General features: G+C 33.9%; 1 pseudogene across 1 annotated transcript in view; it reads left to right on the plus strand.

The window, feature by feature from the left end:
- The first annotated feature begins 12,250 nt into the window (after positions 1 to 12,250).
- LOC149534293 (proteasome subunit beta type-7-B-like) overlaps positions 12,251 to 25,018 on the plus strand; it is a 49,491-nt pseudogene continuing 36,723 nt past the window's right edge. Inside the window, exons 1-6 of the transcript XR_016356735.1 lie at positions 12,251 to 12,384; positions 21,430 to 21,607; positions 23,788 to 23,926; positions 24,105 to 24,204; positions 24,335 to 24,404; positions 24,524 to 24,628. The product of XR_016356735.1 is annotated as a proteasome subunit beta type-7-B-like (transcript). The remainder of the gene's footprint in view (positions 12,385 to 21,429; positions 21,608 to 23,787; positions 23,927 to 24,104; positions 24,205 to 24,334; positions 24,405 to 24,523; positions 24,629 to 25,018) is intronic.

Here is a 25,018-nt window from a genome sequence, read left to right on the forward strand (position 1 = left end):
AAAAAATACACATTATAAAATTACCCGAAAAATTTGGGATAAACTACATAGTGTTAGGTAACTTTTGACTAGAGCGATTAAAGAATTTCAAAAAAAAAGTTAAAATTTTAGGGGGGCCACACTTTGTACTATGTTATTTTTTTTGGAATAAACAGTACCACTTTCTGTGGCCCCCTTTTTTGAGGACCTAAAACTAAACCATTTTGAAAAAAAATTAGTAGTTTAGAAACTAGATCCAAAGGACTACGACTTTTGTTTTTGTCATATCTTAAAATTTTGAGCGTAACTATCTTCAAATTCTTGTTGAAGTCCAAAATTTTCTAATTTCAGGAAAAAGGTGTCCACTTATACCCCCCTTTTGGCACCACAACTTTGTGCACTTACCCTGCAGTTGTAGCATTTTCCATTGAATTTTGCCTTTCCATTGCTCCAACATCTATTTGATGTATGACTTATCTTACCACAATGATTTCAAGTAGGTCTTTGATTCCTTTGAGCACCTTGTTTGGAGAATTCACCTTCTTCTTTGTATCCAAGTCATACTTTTCCTTTTTGCCTATACAGATTCTGCTCACTTTGTTGATTCAATTGATCCATGTCTGCTTGGGATTTCATTATTCTTTCATTGTGTTGCTTTGTAGAATTTAGATAAGCTTTCAATCTTTCATTGATTTGTCATTCAATGATTAAATCATTTCTTAACCTTTCATTTTTGGATCCTAGACTCATGATTTTCTCATTTGCATTGGAGACTTGATTGATAAGACTTTCTTGCTGAAGGGATTGATTTTGAGTTTCATTGTTCCTTGTCTCCAAGTCTTCACTTTCCTTATTCCTTTGTTCCAAGATTTCACACATTCTTGTTAACTGAATTTCTTTTTCTCTTTTCAATTTTCTTACCTCTTCTTGCAAAGAGCCATTCTTTTCTAGGAGTTCTTTGATTGCTTCATTAGCTTCATCTGAACTACTTGAAGGGAAAAAGTCCTCAATTTTTTCTTCAACATATTGGTGGTCATTGATTTGTTTTGCAAGTTCCTTCCTTCTTTTTAGGGATTGGGAAAGATGCTCTTTTGCTTCCTTCAGTTGAGCTATGGTCATCTCCAAATCTAGCTTCTAATTGTCAATAGCTTTGTCAAGTCTGAATATCTCCATTGTCCTTGATCTTTGCTCAAGCTATCAAACTTTATCCTGAAAACCACAAAGCTTTGATACCAATTGTTGGAAATAATCAAGACTAGCTAGGTTACTAAGAGGGGAGGGGTGAATCAGTAACTTCAAAACTTTTAATAGATCCAACACTTAATCAACATAATTCATTCACCATTTAATCATCTAATCTACTGCATGCATGAGAAACTGAAATAAACATTCATAGCATATGAACACAATATTTAGTGACCCAAAAACCTTCCACATAGAAAATAAAACTGGGGTGGGGATGATACCCACAAAACTTCAATACTACAGTATAAAGTTGGTCTGTTAAGGCTTACAATGATCACTTCTGATGATCTACCTTGTTAGGAGCAATTAGGACTGCTAGGTCCACCTTGTTAGAGGTTTTACAAACATACAATGAAGTATGAACTTTGTTAGGAGATTTAGTGAAAAGACTGTTAAGTCTACCCTGTTAAAGGATTTGAATCTGATTCACCTATTACGATGAAATAGTAGATCTGACTTACAACTTGATTGCTGATTAGATCCTTGAAATGTGGATCACCTCTTATGATAGATAAAACTTTATTGCTCCTTGTAGACCTTGTTGAATACTCTGCTTTGCTGCTAATTCGCATTCACTCTTCTCAAAACATTACTTGTCTATCATCATGCATGCATACATACATTGGGTATGATATAATAAATTACATATATACCATTCCAATTCTCATATTTACAAGGTTAGCCAAAACACAAGTTAACACAAATATTACTGAGTCAGCCCAAATGTGGAAACTTGGGTTCATAATAGCTAACTTGGTGACCTTCTAATACTCAACATCCACTGCATTACTTGGCATCGTCATGCATTTAGTAGAAGTAGAGGTTTGGTCCATACTAGTCACTCAACATAGCTTCAAACTCAGTGAACATTGGAGACTTGGTAGATATAGTGTAACTTGGTAGAAACTGAACACTATGTTTACCTTGCCTACACTCAGTAAACACTGCTTATTCCATCACTTGGTAGATATTGGCTTCACATCAAAGTAATTGATGACTTGGTAAATACTATGAAGCTCAGTAACTACTAACTACTTGGTGATGACTGCTAGATTGCACACTATCTGTTTTCACTCGGTAGCTTCTAGAATGCTCGGTGTGAACTACTAAACTGTTGAACTTACTTGGCAACCATTGAATGCTCAGTAAACACTGGAGACTGAATGATGAACTCGGTAACCATACAAAATTATGAATGAGTGTTGTCACTAATGGAAAACATAACTTAATGCCAACACCATCCTTTATCTTTCAACCAAGTAGGTGATTCCTCATACTAACCTATAACTATGGACTTGTACGAATCAATTTTTGTTCTAGAAGCCAAACAAATGAATTGGAATCTATTAACCATATTATCAAATTTTGGTTCATTAACCTCCACAAAATGTGTTGTATCATCTACAAACTGAGTGTTAAGAATCTCTTCATGATAAGAAAGTGTGATTCCTTTAACATGAAGTCCCAAAGAGGAAGATCTAATAATGTAAAAGAGGGCATCTATAGCTAAGACATAAAGGGATGGATCTATAGAACAACCTTGCTTGATCAACCTTTGTAGAGAGATAGGTTCTAAAACTTCTCCACAAACTTCTTTTATAGTTGAAGAATACTTGAATAGAATCTTAGTCCACTTACAAAATTAAGTTGGGAATCCAAGTGCCTTAAGCATTTCATTCACAAATGGCAATTCTATTCACTTATATGATTTTTAAAAATTCAAAAGAATAATGGTAGTGATTTTTCCATCTTCTTTTTCCTTGTGAAGTGCTTCCCAATTTGTGATTATATTCTCTAGTATATATCCACCCTTGATGAAGGAAAGTTGGGTAACATAAACAACTTCATTTAGAAAGTCAAATATATTCTTCTAGCAAGAAGCTTAGAAATATTTTTATAGGATAAATTGAAGAGGGTTATAGGTCTATAGTTCTTAACTTGATGTTTATCCTCACTTTTATAGATAATCTTAATGGCTCCTCTATTAATGTGAGGGCCTAGAGTTCCTTTCTCAAAAGCTTTATTATAGAGTTCCAGAAGTTCAAAGCTAATAAAATAAATACTTTTCTTGTAAACTTAGTTGGTAGTCAATCTATCCCCATAGATTTTGCATTAGCCATATCTCTTATAGCTTCTTCAATCTCTTCAATAGTGATATTAGTTTCCAAATATTTCTTCATTATCTTAGGGAATTTTTAGGAATTAATCTTAGACATTTATTAAGGGCTTCATTGTTTTGAGTAGAGTGTTCAATAGAGAACATATTTTCATAGTAATTGAAAAAAATCATTGATCTCCTCTATATCCCTGGTGTCTATATCCTTGGTGAGGCTCAATTCTCCTTATTTTTCTTCAATACATTCATTTTTTTGTTTTGATCTAATGAGGTTAAAGAAATAATTCATCCCATTGTCCCCTTCATGGGACCATGTCATTCCTGCTCTAGTTTTTAGCCCTTGAAGGTAGTTTTGAATTTCCCTCAACTCCATTTTGGTTAAATTAAATTCTTCCACAACTTTTTCAGAATCATTCTACCTTTTAAAGATATTTTATAGAGAAGTAAGTTTAGAATACGAAAAGGATTCTTCTTGATTTTGTCCTTGACCTTTTTCTTTCCCACAATTTGAACACACTTTTCCATAAGTTAGTGAGGATATTCCAATTATCTTTGTTATTTATTTTCTCATTCAAGAATTTGGATGTATGAGTCCATTTCAATTACCTCAACCATATCCTAATCTTTAGTAAAAGGGACATTAATCTTAAAGAAACCTTTTTGTCTCTTATTGGCATATGCACTAGTAAAGTTGTCAATAGTCTCTGTACAACATATAGGAAAATTATCTGAAAGGAGTGACCCTAATAGGGGATATACCCTCTATAAAACCTCACTCCATAAAAGACTTGTAAGATCAGGTTCTTAGGAGAATTAATTCAACTATAATATGCTTTCATTAGATTATTAAAGTTAGTTAATCAATTGATTTTATTATGATAACAATATTCCTAGTTTCATTAGCAATTATGATGTGATTTATGTATCTTTCTTCATAAATGATTGGGTTCCTTATTTTCATGTTAATAGCGTGATTAAGCAAGTTCCTTTATGATTTATTTAAATTTAATTATCTAGTACCTCATGCATTATTATTAAATAAAAAAAGTAGTCTTCATTAGTCCTTTGTATCCATTTTGGACTGACCCTCTATATTATGTGATAGAATGCTAGTCCTTACATAGAAGGGAATATGATTGGATTTATTAAACTTTTGAAAAGTTCGGTATAATTTCTTTTGCAAATAAGCTGAGCCATTAATATAATGTAATGAAATGGAAGTATATGCACATTTACATGATATTACACACACACACACACACACACACACACACACACACACACACAAGATACTTGGAGGAAAATGCACTTTGCATTGGATACTCATAGAGGTCTAAGAAATCTTAAACCTCACTATCCAACGATATACATTAATGATGGCTAATGATATATAACAAGTATGATGGTGCTAAGATTAGCAAACCAACAATAGTATCATTAAGGATAAGCTTAATAGTAAAATGGGTTAACACTAATATTAATATTTATGCATCAAAGTGTTAAAGTCATGGACGAAATTGTTGGCAAGTTTGGGCATTATAAATATTATCTCTATTATGGAAATTAATTTATGAAGTTGTTTCCTCAATCTTGTGTGTAAGGTCCTACCTCAAAACCATCATGGCTTTTGCATATGCACATTACTCTCATTAATTGATATATTATGTTGATAGGGATTGAAACATTAGTTGTGATGCATCTCATATTGTGATTTTCTTTTGAGCACTTGTAAACTTTAAATATTTAGAGTTGCTTATATATTTAAAAAAAATTGTTTGTGTTGGGTTGTAAATCTGGGCATGACACCCTCTGAGGAAGGAAAAGTAAATACTAAAGCATCAATATAAACTTTTTCTAATTGACAATAAACACTTTGTCTATTCAATTAATTGTTTGACCAAGTGAACGATATCTTAGAAAATAAATCTTTTTTTCCTACTAATTGGGTCAATAATTTTTAGTCTCCTTTTGAATTTTTCCCAAAAGAAGTGTTTGTTGTCCCTCCAAAAAAAATAATTCCTCCATATTTGTCTTCACCTACTTCCACCATATTAAAATGTTCAAAAACTATGTAGTGGGCCTTGGGGATAGCCATGACAAACTAATCCCAAAGAGTTGCTCTCTCTCTCTCTCTCTCTCTCTCTCTCTCTCTCTCTCTCTCTCTAGTGATTAGAAGCATACATAATGCATATGTCATGCGTTTTGTTTTGTCCCTTAAGGGAGACCCACACAACCCTATTACAAGGTGAAATACCATTGCTAATTATGTGGTCTTCCCATTTAGTATCAATGAGAATAACAACTACTCCTTTTCCTTCTCATAAGAAGATATATAGTGTTTAACTTGACTCCAGATGAATTTCATAATAGTGAAAGAGTGATAAGAAATTACTTTAATTTCTTGTAGAAAGATAACTAAAAATTATATAATTTATTTCTCCTATCTTTGACTACATATTTCCTATCAGGCATCTCAAGGCCTCTCACATTCCAACTAGACAAATTTGTCATTAATAAATGATTAAGATGCTTTTTGTAGTCTATGAAGCCTATTGGAACAATCAAACACTTCTAGTTTCTTTCATTAATTAAATTGATTACTATTATTAGAAATATAATTTATATCCTTCATCTTCCTCTTCTTTTTATCAATCGCTTGAGTGAATCCATCCTCATTACTATTTTCCACATATTTATTAGCAATTTCTAACTACTCATCCATATTTCCTTCACCAATATAAAGTGTCATATTAAGAGGAATGTATTTATTTTCCAAACATGTTTCTTTAGAGTTTCTCATTTTATCCACCATGTCATTAATGGTATCTATTTCAAATTTTTGGGAACTCTTCTTGGTTGGGAATGCTTGGTCTTAAGTAGGTAGACTAGATTGACCTAGGTTTAGAGAAATGGGATAAAACTTGTTTGGTTCAAAATGAGCAATAACCTCATAGTCTTCTTAAAGAGGGGATTAGCAAGGGAGACAAATTTTCCCTTAATGTTGGATCCATCAAGGATTCTTGCACATTCTTCTATAGATCTATCAATCTTAGGATTATCAATATCATTAAGATGTTGTTCTTGCGTTAAAATATTATTGATATCGGCCTGTGTAGTATTGTTAGGGTTATTATGATTTGATTTTTTTGGATTTTGTTTAGGCACTATATTAGGACCTTTACAAACAACATTAGAACAATGAAAATTATTTCTATTATGGTCATTCTTTTTGAAGTAAAAGAAAGCATTAAAATTACCGAGCATGGTAAGTTCCCACTCATAAAGACTACCTTCTAGGTCCATTGAAATCTTATTTGGAATGCAAAATTTAGGGGAAAGGAAAATAAGAATAAGAACCCATGTATTCAAATGCAATAAATTAATTCTAGACTCTTCAAACTACAACATAGAACCCAAAGGTTTCAAAATATGAGAAAAAATGGCCAAAGTTCTAGTTGGAGGTTTTAAACTTCAACCCAGTTCGGTGAAGAATGAGCTATAACTTGTTCAACATTGCCCTTAGGAGACCATGATAATCCGTTAAAGAGGAATTTACCAATGTTCTATATTTTTTTTTCAACACCCTTCCCTGTACATCGTGATTCTTAAAAAAGATAATAAAAAATCCTTTTTGCAACATTCTAGAGAAATTCACATGGATGCCTAACTTCTTACACCATACATTTTTCAACCATTCATAAAAAAAACTTCTTGATAGATGTCAATCAGAATCCATGGAAACAAAGAAAATATAAATATGTTTAAGCTTTTCTCTCTCATTTCTAACGACCATCATCATATCATTATTTGGAGAAAGTACAAGAGTCTTATAAGCACCAGAAGGGAACTTACCATGTATTCTTTTCGTAGGGTTGATTCTGCCACCATTTCCACATCCATTAGAGTCAGACCCAAAACCTCCTCCTTGTTCCATTGTTGCCACCATGAACTTTCCACCAAACTCAAAAGAAGGTGGGTAAAACAAGAAAACTTCTTCTATAAGCATTAATTTATAAGAGGCTTTCTTTGCTTCTTCTCCATTTTTCTTAGGTTGCAAATTTTCCTCGATACCATTTTGTTCTTTAACAATTGTGACCCCAACTATATCATCTTCATCTACTCTACTCCCTCGCTAATGTCATTGAAATAATTTTTTTTATTAAAACTAGAACTATGCTTGAAGAGCCGAATTCCAAGGGGTACCAGAAGGGCTCACACATGAGATAGCATGAAAGGAGTTAAGGATTAGACTGAAAAAATGAAAAAGAAAAATAAAGAAAACAAGAAACATCAAACACACAAACAAATAAACACATAAACAATGGATAATGTCTAAAAAGCTAGCAGGCTAGGCATAATTGGTATGATGCCCAAGATGATTTCTTAGGGTCACACCAAATTACAATTTTATTTATATCTATATTTTATTATTATATATAATATTATCTTTTATATTAAATATTGAAAATGTCACTAGTACATCATTTAAAACATAGAGAAAAAACATTTGACAGTGTCAAATGTTGAATAAATTGTATCAGCAACCTCAATACACCTACCTACTGATATGTCTTGAGTTTAGATTAAAAAACCTTAAATACAATAATTATATCATTTAGACATAAAAAAGAACATGGTTAGATTTGGTTGTATGAATCGATCTCATGGACTAATAACATTATTGTTGCAATCTATAACATTTGTATTGGTAGGAGGTTCAAAACAAGGCATCTTAGGATTGGCTTCCTAGTTAGGTGCATCGAGGACATGATATTTTTTGGATTTGCCTATTTTGTTCTTCTATATTGATGTTTTTCTTTTCCATGAATTGCTTTAGTGCACCCCTTTCCTTTTCATCAAGCATTTCATTGTAGGTATGGAAATAATGTGCTAATTGGGTGTTTGGTTTTGAACAAAGATATCTTCAACATCATTTGTAGAAACTTTATCAATATTATTACTATTAATATTACTAGGGTTGTGAGTATAAGTCATATTAAGGCCATCCACTCCAAAATTAGTTCCAGGGAAATTTTTTCTGCTATAACCACTCTTCTTATAGTGAAAACATGTATTTAAGTTCTCTAGTAAAACTACATCCCATTCAAATAGAGAATCTTCTAAATTCACTGATAATTTATTAGGGATATTCACTTCGGGAGCAAGAAAAGCAAGGAATCTTGCATTCAGATGAGGAAGGGTAAATTTGATTCCTCAACTTGAATAATCGACCCCAAGGATTTTAGCATTTGATGTACAGGAATTATGCTTGAAGATTCATAACTTCCAACTAATATGGAGATGAATGAGCCATAACTTGTTCCTTATTACCTTCAATAGATAATGGGAAATCCCTAAACATGGATTTTCCAACATTCCAAAATAATTTAATAATTTTTTTAAAACCCTTTCTCACATTGAGTAATTCTTAAAAAATATATATATGAAAAAAAACCCTTTGTAGTATTTTGCAAATTTGAAATAAATACCTATTTTTTCCCCAAACATTATGCAACCAATCATCAAAGAATTTTCTAGAGGATATGAAATTAAAATCCATCATAGCAAAGGAAATAGCTACCCTTTTTATCCTTGTTTTTAAATTTCTAATGAAAACCTTCATGTCTCCATTTGGGAAGAGAAGAAGAGTCCTATAGATATCATTGGAGACCTTACCATCTCTTCCTTCTTTGGGGTTTCAAGGGTTGACTCTACAACTACCTCTACTTCCATTGGCACCACCTCCCAAAACTCCTCTTCCTTTAGTTATTGCCACCACCATCTATCCATTGAATTCAAAAAAGGGTGGAGAAAAACACTTTGAGTTTTCTGTGAGGATAACTTTATACAAGGGTTTAACCGGTGCTTCTCCACCAATGGGTTCCTTTTGCATGCAACTAACACCATTATCTTCTTTATAGGACTTATTTCCCCCAACGTTAATTACCTCTTTATGAAAATGTAGTTATGCATTAATTTCCATAACATGCCTATGACACTTAAAAAAAAGTCAGGCTCAAACTCTAAGAGGCACTAGAATGTCATGACATAAATGCGAGGGCATGATAAGAGCACATAAACCTGACACATAATAAGGGAGAATTAAAGGAAAAACCAACATGTAAGAAAGCAAAAGCATAATAAAGGAAAACAATAAAAACTAAAAAAAAATGCAAGGAGTGATTCCCCAAGAGAAAAAGATGCTAGGTGGGATGGTGTGGGACCCCAAATGTTCATGTAGGGTCACACCAAGTTGTGGACCGCAATTCCGCTTGATTATTGATGTCTATCTTTTTCAAATCATGCTTCTTTACCTGTATATAATACACACACACACACACACACACACACACACACACACACACACACACACACACACACACACACACACACACACACACACACAAATGTGTTGAATATCTAATATGGTTAGACATTTACCATTGCCAAGTTTAATAACACCTAGGCCTACTAAAAAGTCAACATGGATTTTTCGTATTTTTACATAGTTGAAACACACATGTTTTTTAAATCACCACTTTTTAGCCCCTCATGATCCTACACATTTTCTAGTAATTACCTCTTATTTGTCATATAAGTGACCAAATCCTTTAACTAAAGATGACTTTTTATATTACTTTCCATGTATTTGATTATAGAAATATCCGTTTAGAATAACATTAGTTCTTGTGGACTTACTTTAGCACTTTGAAGAGGAGGTACAAATCTATACTCTAAGAAGGCAAGAGTTATTTTAGCAAATAAGGGAGTCATGTTGATAAATTATTCTCGTTAAAGATTGAATAATTTTTATACACTCAGAAAACAATCCAACTTTGTTATATATAATGTCATCACATTCCTCTTATGAGGCTTAATGAATATGCCAAACACTCATAAATCACATGAAACGTGATCGATACAAGATATATCTCTTCTACATTCCTACATCATATTGTAGATTTGGAAATCACATCATCACTCTCTTTTAGACATTATATCAAATAGTTCATGTTCCTTATTCTATAGTTTTTATTAGATCTTCAATTGCAACAATTGATAGACAATCTCCTTTATTTATGTTTCAATGGATGTACATAGACTATTTTACATTGCATGTAAGAGGGTTGTAACTAGAGGACATGAAATTGATATTTATAACTATTGAATACATTTTAGTTGAAGATTTTTTAATCCTTCTTAATAGATCCATTTCACATGTAATTTACATTCATTATGTTCTATAAGATTTACATCTCCTTAAAGAAATTTGTTAGATATATTATGCACATGATTTGAGCTTGTATTTAGCATACATGCCTACTAGAGAATTTATTCTCCTAATTCTCGTGTTTGTGCCCAACAAAAATGCCATTTCTTTTTTGGTTTGAAAGGTTCATTGACAATTAAAGAGGTTTTTTGAAACCTTGTCAAGCTTCAACATCGATTATAGAACTTATCTAGTTAGACAAACACTACACTTTAAAGTATTTCAAGGGCATCATGGAGGTTTATAACTTGAAGTTTTGTAAAAGAGTGGTTATAGAATCATTAAAAACTTTTAATGAACAATTCACTTTTAATTTTGAGAATAGGAAGAGATTTTATAATCATAAAATATGTTGCCATAATGTACTATGGGATTTAAAAAAAGATTTTATAACTCGTTGAAAGCTTCGATAAAGTAATGAGAAATATTTCAAAACCATGGGAATATTGTGGGCTTTTGAAAAGTTTTTATAACTTGTGGAAAGCCCCAACAAAGTAATGAGATATTTCAAAACCATGTGAGTAATCACAGTAAAATAGAATTACTTTGTATCTTTTGATTGAAAGCTTGGCAACACTATGTATAACAATTCCACAAAGCTTTGTATGCATTAATTTTTCTAGTGTTTCAAACACCCTTGTTTAAAGTATTTTCATAATCTACCTGGTAGAATATTTTAAGTTAAATATTTTTTATATGGAAAGGATTTATGGTTTGAAATATTGCCACATTATGTTCAAAAGAGTCTTGAATATCCCTACAAAACTATTTTCTTCTAGTTTGAAAAGAATTCTTGATTTAATCCTTTCTCCTAATCTATATCATATATAAAAACTTTCTAATATCATTTGAAAACATGATGAAATTCAATGATTTGAGTTTGACTAATAATTTGATATTAGTTAGAATTAAGAACCATTACAATCAAGTACTCCTCACTAAATAAAATAAAATATAAAAACTTTGACATATTATCTAGTCTTGCTAAATTAATATCAAAATATAAAATTACGAAATTAAAAAGAACTAATAAGGCTAACACCTACTAACTCTATTATCCACTTTATCAAAAACTATTTATCATGTATCATTTGTGATATTCTATTATATATTTTAAATATTAGAAATATTTTAATTTTAGCTGCTATCGTTTCTTGAGGCACATGCTTGGCTAGGGTCCCATGGCCACCCGCTTGCTTAAAAATAGAGCGAGTGCCACTGAACTTTTTTAGGAACATTTAAAGGGGAGCGGTCTCATGGGCATGAGATTTAAATTTGCTTAAAAAAATTAGCTCCTAAATTGAAGGAAATATTAAAAATATAAATTGTTGTTTTTAGAATTTTTGGTAGGATGATTTCAATTTGGAGGGAAAATGAAAGGTAGGTTCTTGCCCAGTGGCAAAATTCTCCCCTAAACAGTAAGGGCTATTTCCAGCCCCCCTTTTGCATCGCTCAACTAAAAAGTAGGGGCTCCTAGTTAATAGGAAAATATTCGAAATTAAACTTTAGCCCCCCAAAAATATTATCATGGGACCTCCAGCTCCTTAAATAAAGAGCCCAAGCCCCCATGGGACCCCAGGGTTACCTAGCTCTTTCGTAAGCTCATAAATTATAAATCAATCGGGTTTAACAAATCGTACGTTTAAATTTAACATACCTTTTAATCGATCTTTCCGAAATACTTCACTCCCCTGTTTCGAAGCTTTTCATTTGCAGGTGGTTCAAAGCTCAGGGTCCTGTATGTAAGCTCAGTTAGTTTATCTTTCATTCTCAGGTATGTAACCATTGTGGTATTCTACAACGTGTTATTTCTTATTTTTCGTCCCGTTTTGGAAGAAATTTTTCTGTTGGGTCATTTTAGTTTATAAAGGAGAAAAGTATTAGTTATAACAACACATCAAGAATATGTTAGTTCTTGCTCGGGAGCCATGAATCAATGTCGAAAGTTGCATCCACATGATGACTAGAATTCGCAAAGCTGCTCAGATAATGATGAGAACAAATTCATGAACAAGTATGAAATCGATATAAAATTGAAGGAACGCTCCGACAAGAAGGACGAGAACATTGAAAATTCAGACGAGGTCAAAATTCTGTGTTCATTGAGAATTCTAATGGGCATAATCCATCCAAGTCTAGTTACCAGCAACGTGTCAGTAACCGGAAGCCACAATAATTTAGAAGGATCGATGAATTGGAATCATTGCATAATTACGATTCACATGAATCATTATTATATAATGAATATACGCCTATCACTAGAATTAATGTAAATACCCTAGATCAACGCATAGTTGAGGATGATACTTCCACAAACTCATGTCATAAGGCCTATCATAATAATTGCCTTATAACAAACCCTGACTTGTTGGTTTAGAGATGGGTACACTGATATTGCAGCTTTTTTCTTCCCTCGGTATGGTTGTATTTGTGTACTTATAACATAATGTATATTCAAATATTTAAAATAAAATAAAATAGGTAATCAATAAGAATGATCCAGTCTTTGACGCATGTCTTTAACTTGCAAACAAGAATGTGGTGAATGTCCTGAACTTTGCCTGAGTTGCGAAGGCCACTTATTCTTTGGTTGAGCAAGATATCTTTACAAAGATGCATATAGTGGACAGGCTCAACACTGTTCAACTCCTTGGAGGAATAGCTTTTGTAGAATTTAAATCAACACTCCAATCATTCTGACATAAAGAGGTGCAATTGTAGGCATGGGCAGTGTTCAGGTTTAATGAGCACTAGCTTGCATTTGTCCCAAATCCGTCTTTCTTGTGCACGGGATGACTTGATGATGTCACAATTATGGTGATGGCCTATCGAATTAATAGGTTTGAGGAAAAAATAGACAAACCTTGAACATCAAAGTCCATTGCAACATGGCACAATGTGTGCAAGTTATGGTCTGTCTTCATTAATGGATGATTTTTTTGTTCTTAAGTGGATATCTCTATTCTGCCTTAAAAAGGATGGTTTTGTGGAGATTCCTAGCTCTTCACAATGAAGAATTTTCAAAATACCCGTTGATTATGTCCCAATGCTAAATAACATTGCTTAAATCCTAAGTTGCTGGTTCGGATGCGGGTTCGACATTTGGGTTTGAAATTCGATCAAAATTTTATAGGTTCGGGTTCGTCCATATAAGAATTTCTTTTTATTCAATATATATATATGTGTGTGTGTGTAAAAATATGCTGCAGCATACCAGTTCATACACCACTATGCTAATCTAAAACAATTTAGCAAATTCAACCACCACATATATTAATGATTTGTTCGAATGGCATGACGAAATGTCAAAATATACCACCATATGAATGTTTCTGTTCAAAACTTTAGTCTTTAAAGCAACAATCTTAACATTACTAATCAGTAATCAGTAATCAGTCATAGACTCATATGTGATCAAATGCCAATGTATCATCAAAAATCATCAAAGAATTCATCATCATTAGGCAGTTGCTGATGGGAAGCACAATTAATGCCACTAGTGTCAGCAGTTTGAGCTATAGTCTCAGGACAGCTCCATCAATACTATGTATCTCAGGATCACCATCTTCAATTGCAAGTGCATGAAAGTGGACTTCCAACTCCGCGGCCTTTGGTTCCATATCCCATTGTTTTGCCTCCCCCTTTTTGTACGTATTCTATTTGTGAGTTGTGAGCCTCAAGTTTGAATGCACAAACACCAAGTTATTTGCTTTCTTGGAGTTTAGTCGGTTGTGTTTTATCGAGTGGATGGAGGAGTATGTGGTCCAATTCCTCTCAGATGATGATGAACTAGCAACGTATCAAGATTTGCAAATTTACCAACAAAAAACTAGAAATTAGAGTTTTAAATATTTACCAACAAGAAACTAGTAATTAGAATCTTAAGATTAAAAAACTAACTTGTGATAAAATTTTGATGGCAATGGGCTGCAAGTGTTGGTATTTTTGCCCATGGAAGTACCACCATTTATGAGCATCAGCATTGTTCTTGTCTTCAAAAGCATCAAGACCACAATCATTGGTGCTCACAAAACTCATAAATTTAGACCTCACTGTAGGTTGTAGGTGCTCAGGAAAGAGTCTTTGAAGGGCTGCCTTGTACCCTTGAGCAACTTTAGGATCTCTGTATGGGGGAACTCTAGTGGCACTCCCCTTGAGGACCGATTGGCTATAGAACCTAGGGCTCAATGCAAAGGCAATTAGATGCAAAGGGGTAGTCATTTTGTTCCATCTCTCTATCATGATTAACTGTAGCTCCTTGAAGAACTTTTCATTAGGATCTTGCTCTTTCTCATTTATGATATTTCTAATGTCCTCAATGATGGAGTCAATGCCATCATATACCTCACCCAAGCAAGGCCTATCCATGTCAGTGTATCGAATCATGCTCAATATAGGCTTGGTGATCTTCAGAAGTTACTCAACACGATCCCATCAAGATTCATTTAGTATCAATCCCCTTATGGTAGTTGCTTTATCACTATTAGATTGCCTCCATATGCTCCAATTAGCACTAGTTACCATTCTAGTCAATGCATCTTTAACCTTGATAAGGCGCCTCAAAACAATGGTGTTGGAGACAAAGCGGGTCTCAACAACCTATTTTAAAATCAAAATAGTAATAGATTAAAAATTTGAAAACATAGAAAGTTTACTAAAGTGGCTAGATTTCTAAAACATGTTTAAATTTTAAACAATTCAACTTACCTTCAAGAGCTCCAATTTCGAGAATTGTTGAATATGGCTTGCGTCATATGGTGGTTCATGACAAACATTTGGATCTCTTATGCCTCTTTATACATTTTTTTTATCCACTGAACCTTAATGCCAATTTTCTGCAGCATTAGGTTGAGTGAGTGCATAGCACAAGGTGTCCAAAAAATGTGTTCATACCGCTCCTCAATCAATAAGCCGACAACCCTACAATTCTTCACGTTGTCAGTTATTACTTGAACAACATTATGAGGGCCAACTTGCTCGATAGCTTGGATCAAGATGTTTGCAATGAAAGGACCATCCTTTACCTCTCCTTCACAATCCACAACTTTTAGAAACATTGCACCTCTTGTAGACACTGCAAGAACATTCACCAAAGGACGGTTCCTTGCATGTTTCCATCCATCTAATACTATGGTCACACCTATTTCGATCCATGCATCCTTGATGGGCAACATTGCATTCTCTACACGGGCCACCTCATCATCCAATAAAGTGGTGTGTACTTTCTCATATCCAGGGCCCTTGAACCCTTTTGGAGCCTCATTAATTTCCCTCACCATGTATTGCCAATACAGTGAGCGAACAACATTAAATGATAATCGATTTGCATAAAAGCATTTGGCTATGGCTTGATCAACAATGTCTCTAGCTTCATTTTGGAATGATGATTCCAAGGGTCGCTCTACTCTCTTACTTACAATTTGTTGTTGAGGAGGACACAAGAATGGATGGTCCTCTACATGTGGCTCACTAGGAGTGGTAGTTGAAGACATAGATGATGCTTTTACTTTTTTTAAAGGCCTACCACTTTCCAACGGATGTGAAGAATTTGCCCTCCTAGCAGCTTCCTCTGCTTGCTTTTGTTCTTGAATATATTTGTTTACGATGTGATTTGGAAGGAAAGTTTTAGGTAGCACTCCGTTTACTCTTGGCTTCCCAGTACAAAATTTGATGCCTTTCTGAGGAATAAAGCACAAATGTGCTATTACTTTACTCTAAGAGCTACTAAATTCCTCTCTACAGTGGCTACAAATCCACACATAACCTCTTGCACCTAGCATCGATCGAATCATTTGCATGTCTCCAAAGTGGGGAACATCTGTCGAGTTTGAAATTGGGGTTATTGGCAATAGATGCACTTGCAACCATGATAGAATCTACAAAAAAAATACAACAAATAAATTAAAAAAAAAAAAAATGAATAAAGCTAAATATGTATACAAACTGTCAAAGTGTAATAGTCTATAATAGATACTTAGCATTTATTAGTAAGTTCAGAATGATCTCAAATTTGATTACCAGTTTGATTAAAGAAATTAGAACCTAAGAGTGGTATCGACTATCAAACTCTGATGTTTTAATAAGTTGCATGCAATTTTTTCTACCTTTTTTAAATCTCTAGAGTTGCAAAAGAAATCGTCGCCTTTGTTATTAGCTATGAATCATGATGCTATCACACATAAACTGCTTCCTCAGCCTCAAGACTTAAGAGTAATTGGTGCCTCTGAGTCTGGAATGAAGGCGAATGAGTGAACACAAACAGCTGCAAAATGTAAATGCAAAGCTCCAACACGAACACAAATAGCTGTAAACGCAAAGCTCCTGCAAACACAAACAACTATAAACAGAGACAGGCGTAATGAGGAAGTGCGGATACAGGTTGCGTTATGAGAAACTGTCATCAAATGAGGGAGTGCGGCCATTGTTTTAGGGTTGGCGTCATTTTGGAGATGAAATAGATTATTATAAAATAGCAAACGCCTTTTTAAAGCATTAAAAAGTCAACTCTTTTTTTGTTGTCTGCCCAAATTTGGTGGCATTCTGCCCGGGCTCTTCTGTCAACTCCTAAGTTCGCTGTAAATCCTCCAACATTCGTCTAGGATGCGAAATGAAGAATCTGCAGCGAATTCATCAGGCAATTAACGAATGTGAACAGAACCGGGATCAACTTCGACTTTCCTGTGAATCGAATGTCGAGTTTGCCTAGAAAGGGACGAATCTGGTAACTTAGCTTAAATCACACACGAATGAAAACTTCAAAATGTGGAAACACATACAAGTAATGACACCTTTAAATCTGTTTTCCATCCCTTTGAAAAACTTAAAAGGAAATCTCCTTAAGTGATACAACTCAAAACTGCTTATAACTTTAGTTTCGCAGTCCTTCAATTTTTTTTGTGAAGCCTTTACAATCATCAATCTTGCTCCCATCTTTACACTAATTCAGCTAAAAATATGATCTTCCAAAAATCAGCTTTATTTACAAAAGCATCCTAATCACTTTAGCATGAGATGGAAGATAGTTCTAAGTCACTGATGCATATCTAAACATTTTAAGACTTATTTAGCTAAATAAAATACTCTCACTTCACTCCTTCATCGTGAAATGCAAACTAGGCTAACTCAAATCTCTTGAACTCTTTCCTGCACATTCATATTAGACCCATGCACAAGTTCTTATATAAGCTTGAAATTGAAACTCACCCAGCCCCTGGAGGACATTTTGCAAATGAAACAGATCACTGAGGATACACCCTCACAGAACGAATAGGCTTTCCAGTCACTTTTTCTGCAAAAGTTAGGGACCTCTTATTTGTCGAGAATCATTTACACCATTTGCCTCTGTAATAGAGGTCTATGATAAATAGAAAAGATGATGTTGACAAGATGCAATAAACTACCAGACACTGATAAATGTGAGAGTCAACATGGAGCATTTAAGTGAAACAGGTGGAACAAATAACTTCTAATGCAAGAGTTTTCATGGCTTAATTATGCAAAATGGAAGAGTAAACTCATGGGAGAATGCAAGAAGAATGGGGAAAGGGACAACCATAAGTAAGACCAAATACCACTATATAGCAGACAACAAACTTAGCTATGACCAATTACAATAATAATACACATTTCCTCTTCAATACTTAAGCCTAATCATTGGTTAGATCCTCAGATGTGATATCTAACCTAAGGTTTTCAGGGTCAATTGAAGAATAAGGATTCAGTTTCTTCTAGAATAACAATATCGACTTGGAGTTATTTGACCAAGTTAGGATATTTATTGAATGCATTCAGTGGCAGACATTTTTACATGGTTGAAAAAGATGTTACCAAATTTGGATGCTAGAAGACATCTATTCTATGGATTTGGCGTGCCCCTCATATAACTAGCCTTTTTTTGAGGAGCCATTTATCTTTTCACCTTGATCATGGAGTCCATGCCCATACTAAAATATTTGATAGCTAAAGCTTTGGCTACATTACTAGAAACCACACTGAGTTTCTTACAGTTTCTTGTAAGGACATTCATACTGGAACCTCTTAGGGTATTTCAAAATCTAATTTCATTAGGAGTTACCTTTTAGGTAACACCTAAAATTTGCATAGGAGGATGAAGGAGGAGGTCGCCAAAGGGGAACACATCACATGGATTCTCTCATCATAATGGCCTTTTCTGCTTTTGGGAGAGGGTTTTCTGTCTTAGGCGTAAAATTTTAAATATTTGTACCTTAATTTATTCTACATCCTGTATGAAGTGGTCTCTTAAAAAATTTAATTAGGTTCAACATTCTTTTGGCTTTGCTTAATTTTGTTGGAAGTGATCTGCATTAAATCCATAAGCAAACACATTTGTTCTTTTCGTCTGGGTTAGGCTTAAGTTGTCACCTTTTATTTGATTTGTATAAATTCCTGTATTACATCTCAATTTTTTATGGGATTATAATCAGTATATCTGAAAGACTGAAGCTGAAAATGAGATTTTTTGAAGCAGTCAGGTGCTGCAAAACTTACTACTTTGGTTCCTATATCATCATAATCCCCAACAATAATGAAAACTGGTATAGCATAGAGGTTTTAGTGAGCAACTCGATATTTAATATTATACCATTATCCATACAAAAGTGCTATCAGCATGCTTAGAATCGTGTCGTGCATTTTGTATTATCTGCAAAAGATGATATTTTATAAGTAGAAAGAAAAAACTTGTAGTTTAAATTAGAGTTAGGCTGTTTATAATTCACTGATGAATTTGTGTAAATTATTGCAGCATAGGATAACAGGTTGATTAACTCATATAGTGCGCTCAAACATGATTTGAGTCCTGCAGGCTTTATGGTTTTATAGAATCACTGTAGTTATGTTCCTGTCCATTTTGAGTGGTCTTTGCCTAGCTCTGTGTGTTGGTATTAGTTTTTAACTATTTATCAGTGGTACATGGGTGATGTTACCTCTGGGATTTTCAGTCTTTTGATTCTTTAAATAGTGGTGACAATTTAGATCATCACTACAATCTTATTCTAGTAGGTCCTCAACTAGAATGGTGAGCACCATCGGCTCCCCCTCCCCCTCTGCACCCCCCATAGATATTTTTTATCCTTTTAATACAAAATAATGCAAGTTCACCGAGTCTCAACCTCTGTGTTTTGAATGTATTAATGATTATTTCCCTGTGCATCTGGTTAGCTTCTTACTTATGAAAGGAATCTGGCTTTGTGTTCAATTACTTTATAGATGCTTTGCATCTTATATTTGGAAATGTTTAATAATCTTACAGATTATCTCTACTAAACCATTGAGAACAATCTTCGTTTCTAGTTGGTCCCTAAAGTTGGATATGATGAGAATGGAACAATCCATTATTTTTAGGGCCGATTTGATGACTTAATCTTCATTTTTAGCTGTTCCTTATAGTTGGATATGATGAGAATGGAATAATGCACTATTTTTAAGGCAGATATTTCATTCTTCATGACTAAATATCAAATGCTATTCTGCTCAATATATCATGGATCTCTTTGTGATAGAGAAATTTAAAGGACTAATCAAAAGAGAGTTTGCAGCATATTTTAGATTACATTATGGATAGATTTCCTAAACTACATTTAAAGACTCTTTATGGAAGAGTTAGATGCCGTTGTTTTTAGCCAATTTTGTTGTAACCTTTATTGAATTTGCCAACACAATACTGTACATGATGATTCTGTATCAGTGGAACTCTCATCTAGTTTCTATTTGTGTAACAAACGTTTTCTATTGGAATATTCTATATGAATACTTCTGGAGCTAGTTGAAAAAGCACAGAATTACTTAGAAAGAATGCAATATTATGAGGCTTCTTCATGATATGAATATCCACCAGAAACCTACTCTAACATTTTATGTGCACAAAATGGCCTTACACCAGATTCATGTACAAAATTTATCAATCCCAACCAAAAGGATTACAAAGTTGTGATGAGTCTCAATAGATTGTTTTCCCATTCTTATTCAAAATTCTACTCTGACATTTTATGTGCACAAAATGGCCTTACACCAGATTCATGTACAAAATTTATCAACATCAAGCTAAAGAATTACAAAGTTTTGATGAGTCTCAATAGTTTGTTTTCCCATACTTATTCAATTTGCTCATCAGAGATAAAAAACTAAGGGATGTTTTCTGTTCGGCGCAGCAGAAATATTCACTAATCTTCTCTTTTTGCAATTTTTGATTGTAAAATCTAGCACTAGATCAATCTGCATGTTTTTGTGCCTGCTTGTCATTCAAACCATTGAGTGTGTGCCATGTCTCTCAACTAGTTGTTGATGAGTGTGTGAAAATATGGCTCTTATGTGCAAGAGCATTGAAAAATTGTGAGTGCTTTTTGATATTTCAAATCCAATGTGGCCTTTATCTGTAGTATCACTAGGTATAGTTGGTCGTTTTCCATCTTCCACTATATCCTTTTCCATTCTGTGTAGCTTGTGCCATTCAACCTATTTAAGTTGGTGAATACTTATGAAATCTTTGAGATGCTGAAAATAAACGAACAAACAATGACCCACTAAACCATAGACCGCCAGAAAAGAGCTATTATTCCTCCTACTTTAATCTTAACATTCTGTACTCCCTGACTGTCAATCAAATAATAAATTATTAACTTCTGAATAGATTCAAAGGAATGATGCTAAAGCCACTCTAACTCCCCTTATGTAGTTGCTTCTTAACAATACAGGATGACACTTGAAATATTCTTCAAAATTTTTTAAAAATGTGGAAAATTAAGAAATAAATTTTATATTAGGAACTTTGAAGAGATCACCATTTTGATTTTTCTGGTAGTGTTTGGCAGGGGTTTCTTTGAATGTGTCAAGTTATGGCAAGCAGTCAAATTGACATCCCCGTTAAAGGTGGATTCTCTTTTGATTTGTGTAAAAGAAATGAAATGCTTATTAAGAAAGGTGTTGAAGTGCCCAAGTTTCGCAAAACAGGAACAACGATTGTTGGTCTTTTTTTCAAGGTTAGTTCTGTCATTCCCCTGTCTGTTAAGGAATCTTTGTTTTTTCTATTTTTTTCACAATTTATTTTTGTTGCTTGAAGGTAATTACCAGCTGTATTATGTGATTTGAATAAAGGATGTGCTACATTTAGTAGTGGTGGAGAAGAGTGAAAGAGTGAGTTGCATTAACTTTAAAGCTTAGATACCAATGTGCCTGCCTATCCCTGGAATGCGGAAGCAGATGCCTGCAGAAGCGGATGTGCTGTGGTGCACACAGGATGCGTTGCTGTAGGATTCAAAGGGTTTTTGGAAAGCATTTTGAGGTGTTTTTCCTTATAAACCCATGCAAATTTACAGCAGAAGAAAATGAACAAGGCATTAATCCCATTTTTGCCCGTCCATTGATATTTTTCGTGAGCTGCAAAACCAAATCTCTCACTTCTGCACGGGCTCCGTCTTGTCATCTGTTGCCAGTGTCTATGTTGCACCTTCTGTCTGCCTTTTCTTCCAGCTCTCGCCTGCCTTTTCTCTCAACTTCCACAACCAAGCAAACCTCCGGAATTTTTTTAAGCTCCTCTTTCTTATTTATTTATTTCTAACGTTTATTAAGTAATTTGAATTCTCATGTATGTTCCTAATATCATATTATCTTGGTGTATTAAATTATTTTTAAAAAATTTAACATTTAATCGTTAACTTAGCATATATGATCTATTATTTTATTTTGTTAACATTTTTCTTCATTTATAAACTTCAACTATTATAAATGTTTAATAATACATATTTAAAACATAACATATATGATATATTGAATATTATTTTAATTAAACTAAATTGCTATTAACTTTAACATTTTCTATCAGTTTATTATATTTTATATAATTTATATTAACATTATAATTTGAATTTTCTTATTTCAAAATATTTAATTTAGATTTTAAACTACATGTAAAATCGAACAAATCTAGTATTTAATTTAAATTTAATAAATATATTATGTCTTACACATACATATATTATATATATGATAATCCACACACACACAAGCATCCATATGCATCCGCATCCCCCCCCTCCCCCCCCCAAAAAAAAAAAAACTCACATCCTGCACTGGCTTCTCACATCCGCTTTTGAATCGGCAATTAAGTTATCATTGATACTGATTCGTGCCCTGTAGCCCTGGATACGGAAGTGGATTCATACGGGTATGTGGAGGTGGATGGATGCCCTGTGGGTGCCACCCAGGCCACTCGGATGCCATCCACAGGCTTGTGTAAGAAACGGTCGCCCAGATAAGAAAGAAAGATGTTTTTAAATATATTTTTTCTCTTACAGCACTTAGAACACACAAAATTTTATTGTCCATACACTTTGACACTTTAGGATCATAAACGACCTTGTTTTCCAATCACTTCATCATTGTTAAAGACAGTAAGGACATTAGTTGTTCAACTTACGACTACATCATGTTCACATTCATTAGGATCAGTTGTTGACAGTTGTCAACAAACTTGCAATATGAATCACTATTAGAGTAGAATATCCATTCTCTCAAGCTCTTATATGCATCCTAGGTAACCAATACTTGCTGGGAAACAGTGGATGCAGAAGCACAAGATCTTCATCTGACATGATTACCAATCCAAGCAGATTTGGTTTAATTCTGACCAGTTGTGGACTGTTTAGACTAGCCAGATTTGTTTGATTAGATCTTCATCTGGATTTTCCAATTCCTATATATATATCGTTTCCAAACGCATCCATACCCAGATTTTTTTTTCCCGCATCCAGCATCCACATCCAAATCGGTAACTTAGATTTTTATCTTGTTTCATAAGTGTTTTTACCTTAAATAAAAATGTCCCACATGCTTTAGACTTTTCTTAGACTTAATTTCTTTTGTACTGATATCTGATGCCACTCAGTTGCATTGTATTTTTTAAAAAGTCTTGATCTTAACAAAATGTTAAAGTGGATATCTAAGTTGTGACTCCAGGTCTTCTATTGTTGTCATTTTCTGTGGTTGTGATAACTAGAGGTGGATTTATAATTTGTAACTGTGGGTCTTCTATTGTAGGTTTCTATTGTGTGTGCTTGCAAGGAGCTTGTGTTGATCTCACATTGGTGTTTGTATGAGCAGAGTTTGTACACAAATTGCAATATAAAAATCGCCTTACTAAACTAGAATGTTTCCAACTTAGGATGGAGTCATACTTGGGGCAGACACGAGAGCCACTGAAGGTCCAATAGTGTGTGATAAGAACTGTGAAAAGATACACTATATTGCACCAAATATATACTGCTGTGGTGCTGGAACTGCTGCAGATACAGAAGCAGTAACAGCTTTTATTTCTATTTCTTTATTATTCTTCAGAGAATAGTTGTATCAGTACTCATTTCATGGCTGGAGCTCCCACTATGAATGAGTTTTCAGTACTTGGAGGCTACTTAATTTTTCCATTCCACTTGGAAATGCTTCTTGTGGTTATGATGAGTTAACATTTTCTCTTTTTGTTGGCAGATATGGTTAGCTCCCAACTGGAACTGCATCGTTATGCAACTGGTCGAGAATCACAGGTTGTTTGTGCCCTCACTATTCTGAAATCCCATCTATTCGGGTGATTTTCCATATTCTTAACATGTATCCATTTTTGTTTGTTTTACTTTTCATTGACATTGCTTTTCAGGACTAAAGTATTTTATTCTGTCTTTATGGTTGCTTTAACAGTTTTACTGCCTTCGTTGTAGCTACCAAGGTTACGTGAGTGCAGCTGTAGTGCTTGGTGGGGTAGATAATACTGGACCAAACTTACATATGGTAGGCAGCTTATACACAATCAAAATTTGTAATTGCCATTCTTTGATATATATTGCATTTTCATTCTGAGCATGAGTTAAAAGAAATATTCTTTGGAATTTTTTTTCTTTGGGATGCAGGTATATCCTCATGGATCAACAGATACTCTACCTTTTGCCACAATGGGTTCTGGATCTCTTGTGGCTATGGCAATGTTTGAATCATGATACAAAGAAGGGCTAAATGTAAGTTCAAAGAGTTATTTGCATTTGCATTTCTTTGCACTGCAGGTAACTTTATTCATTTGCAGAAGCTTGGCTGAAACTTGTTCTAGTGAAGTGCCCAATCCTTCAATTCAGATTGTAATATATCTTATGGGAGTGCTTGCTTTATCAAGCCTTCTTTTGTGAATCTGCATTTGTTTGTATTCTCCACTGAGAACTGGTGCTGGATAGCTAAACACATGCTTTTGTGTGTGCGTATAATTGGGTTTGTGTTCATTTTCAAGTTTGGCATGGAAAAATAACGGATCAAATTCATGAATGATAAAGTTTGAGAAAATCATGAAAGACAAAACCTGATGAAACACATGTCGTAATTTGCCCCAATGTTTGATTGAGGAGAAGAGAGAGAAG

Source organism: Cupressus sempervirens, chromosome 10, assembly GCF_028749045.1.
Source record: "Cupressus sempervirens isolate cs-2001-9-10 chromosome 10, ASM2874904v1, whole genome shotgun sequence".
Lineage (NCBI taxonomy): Eukaryota > Viridiplantae > Streptophyta > Pinopsida > Cupressales > Cupressaceae > Cupressus > Cupressus sempervirens.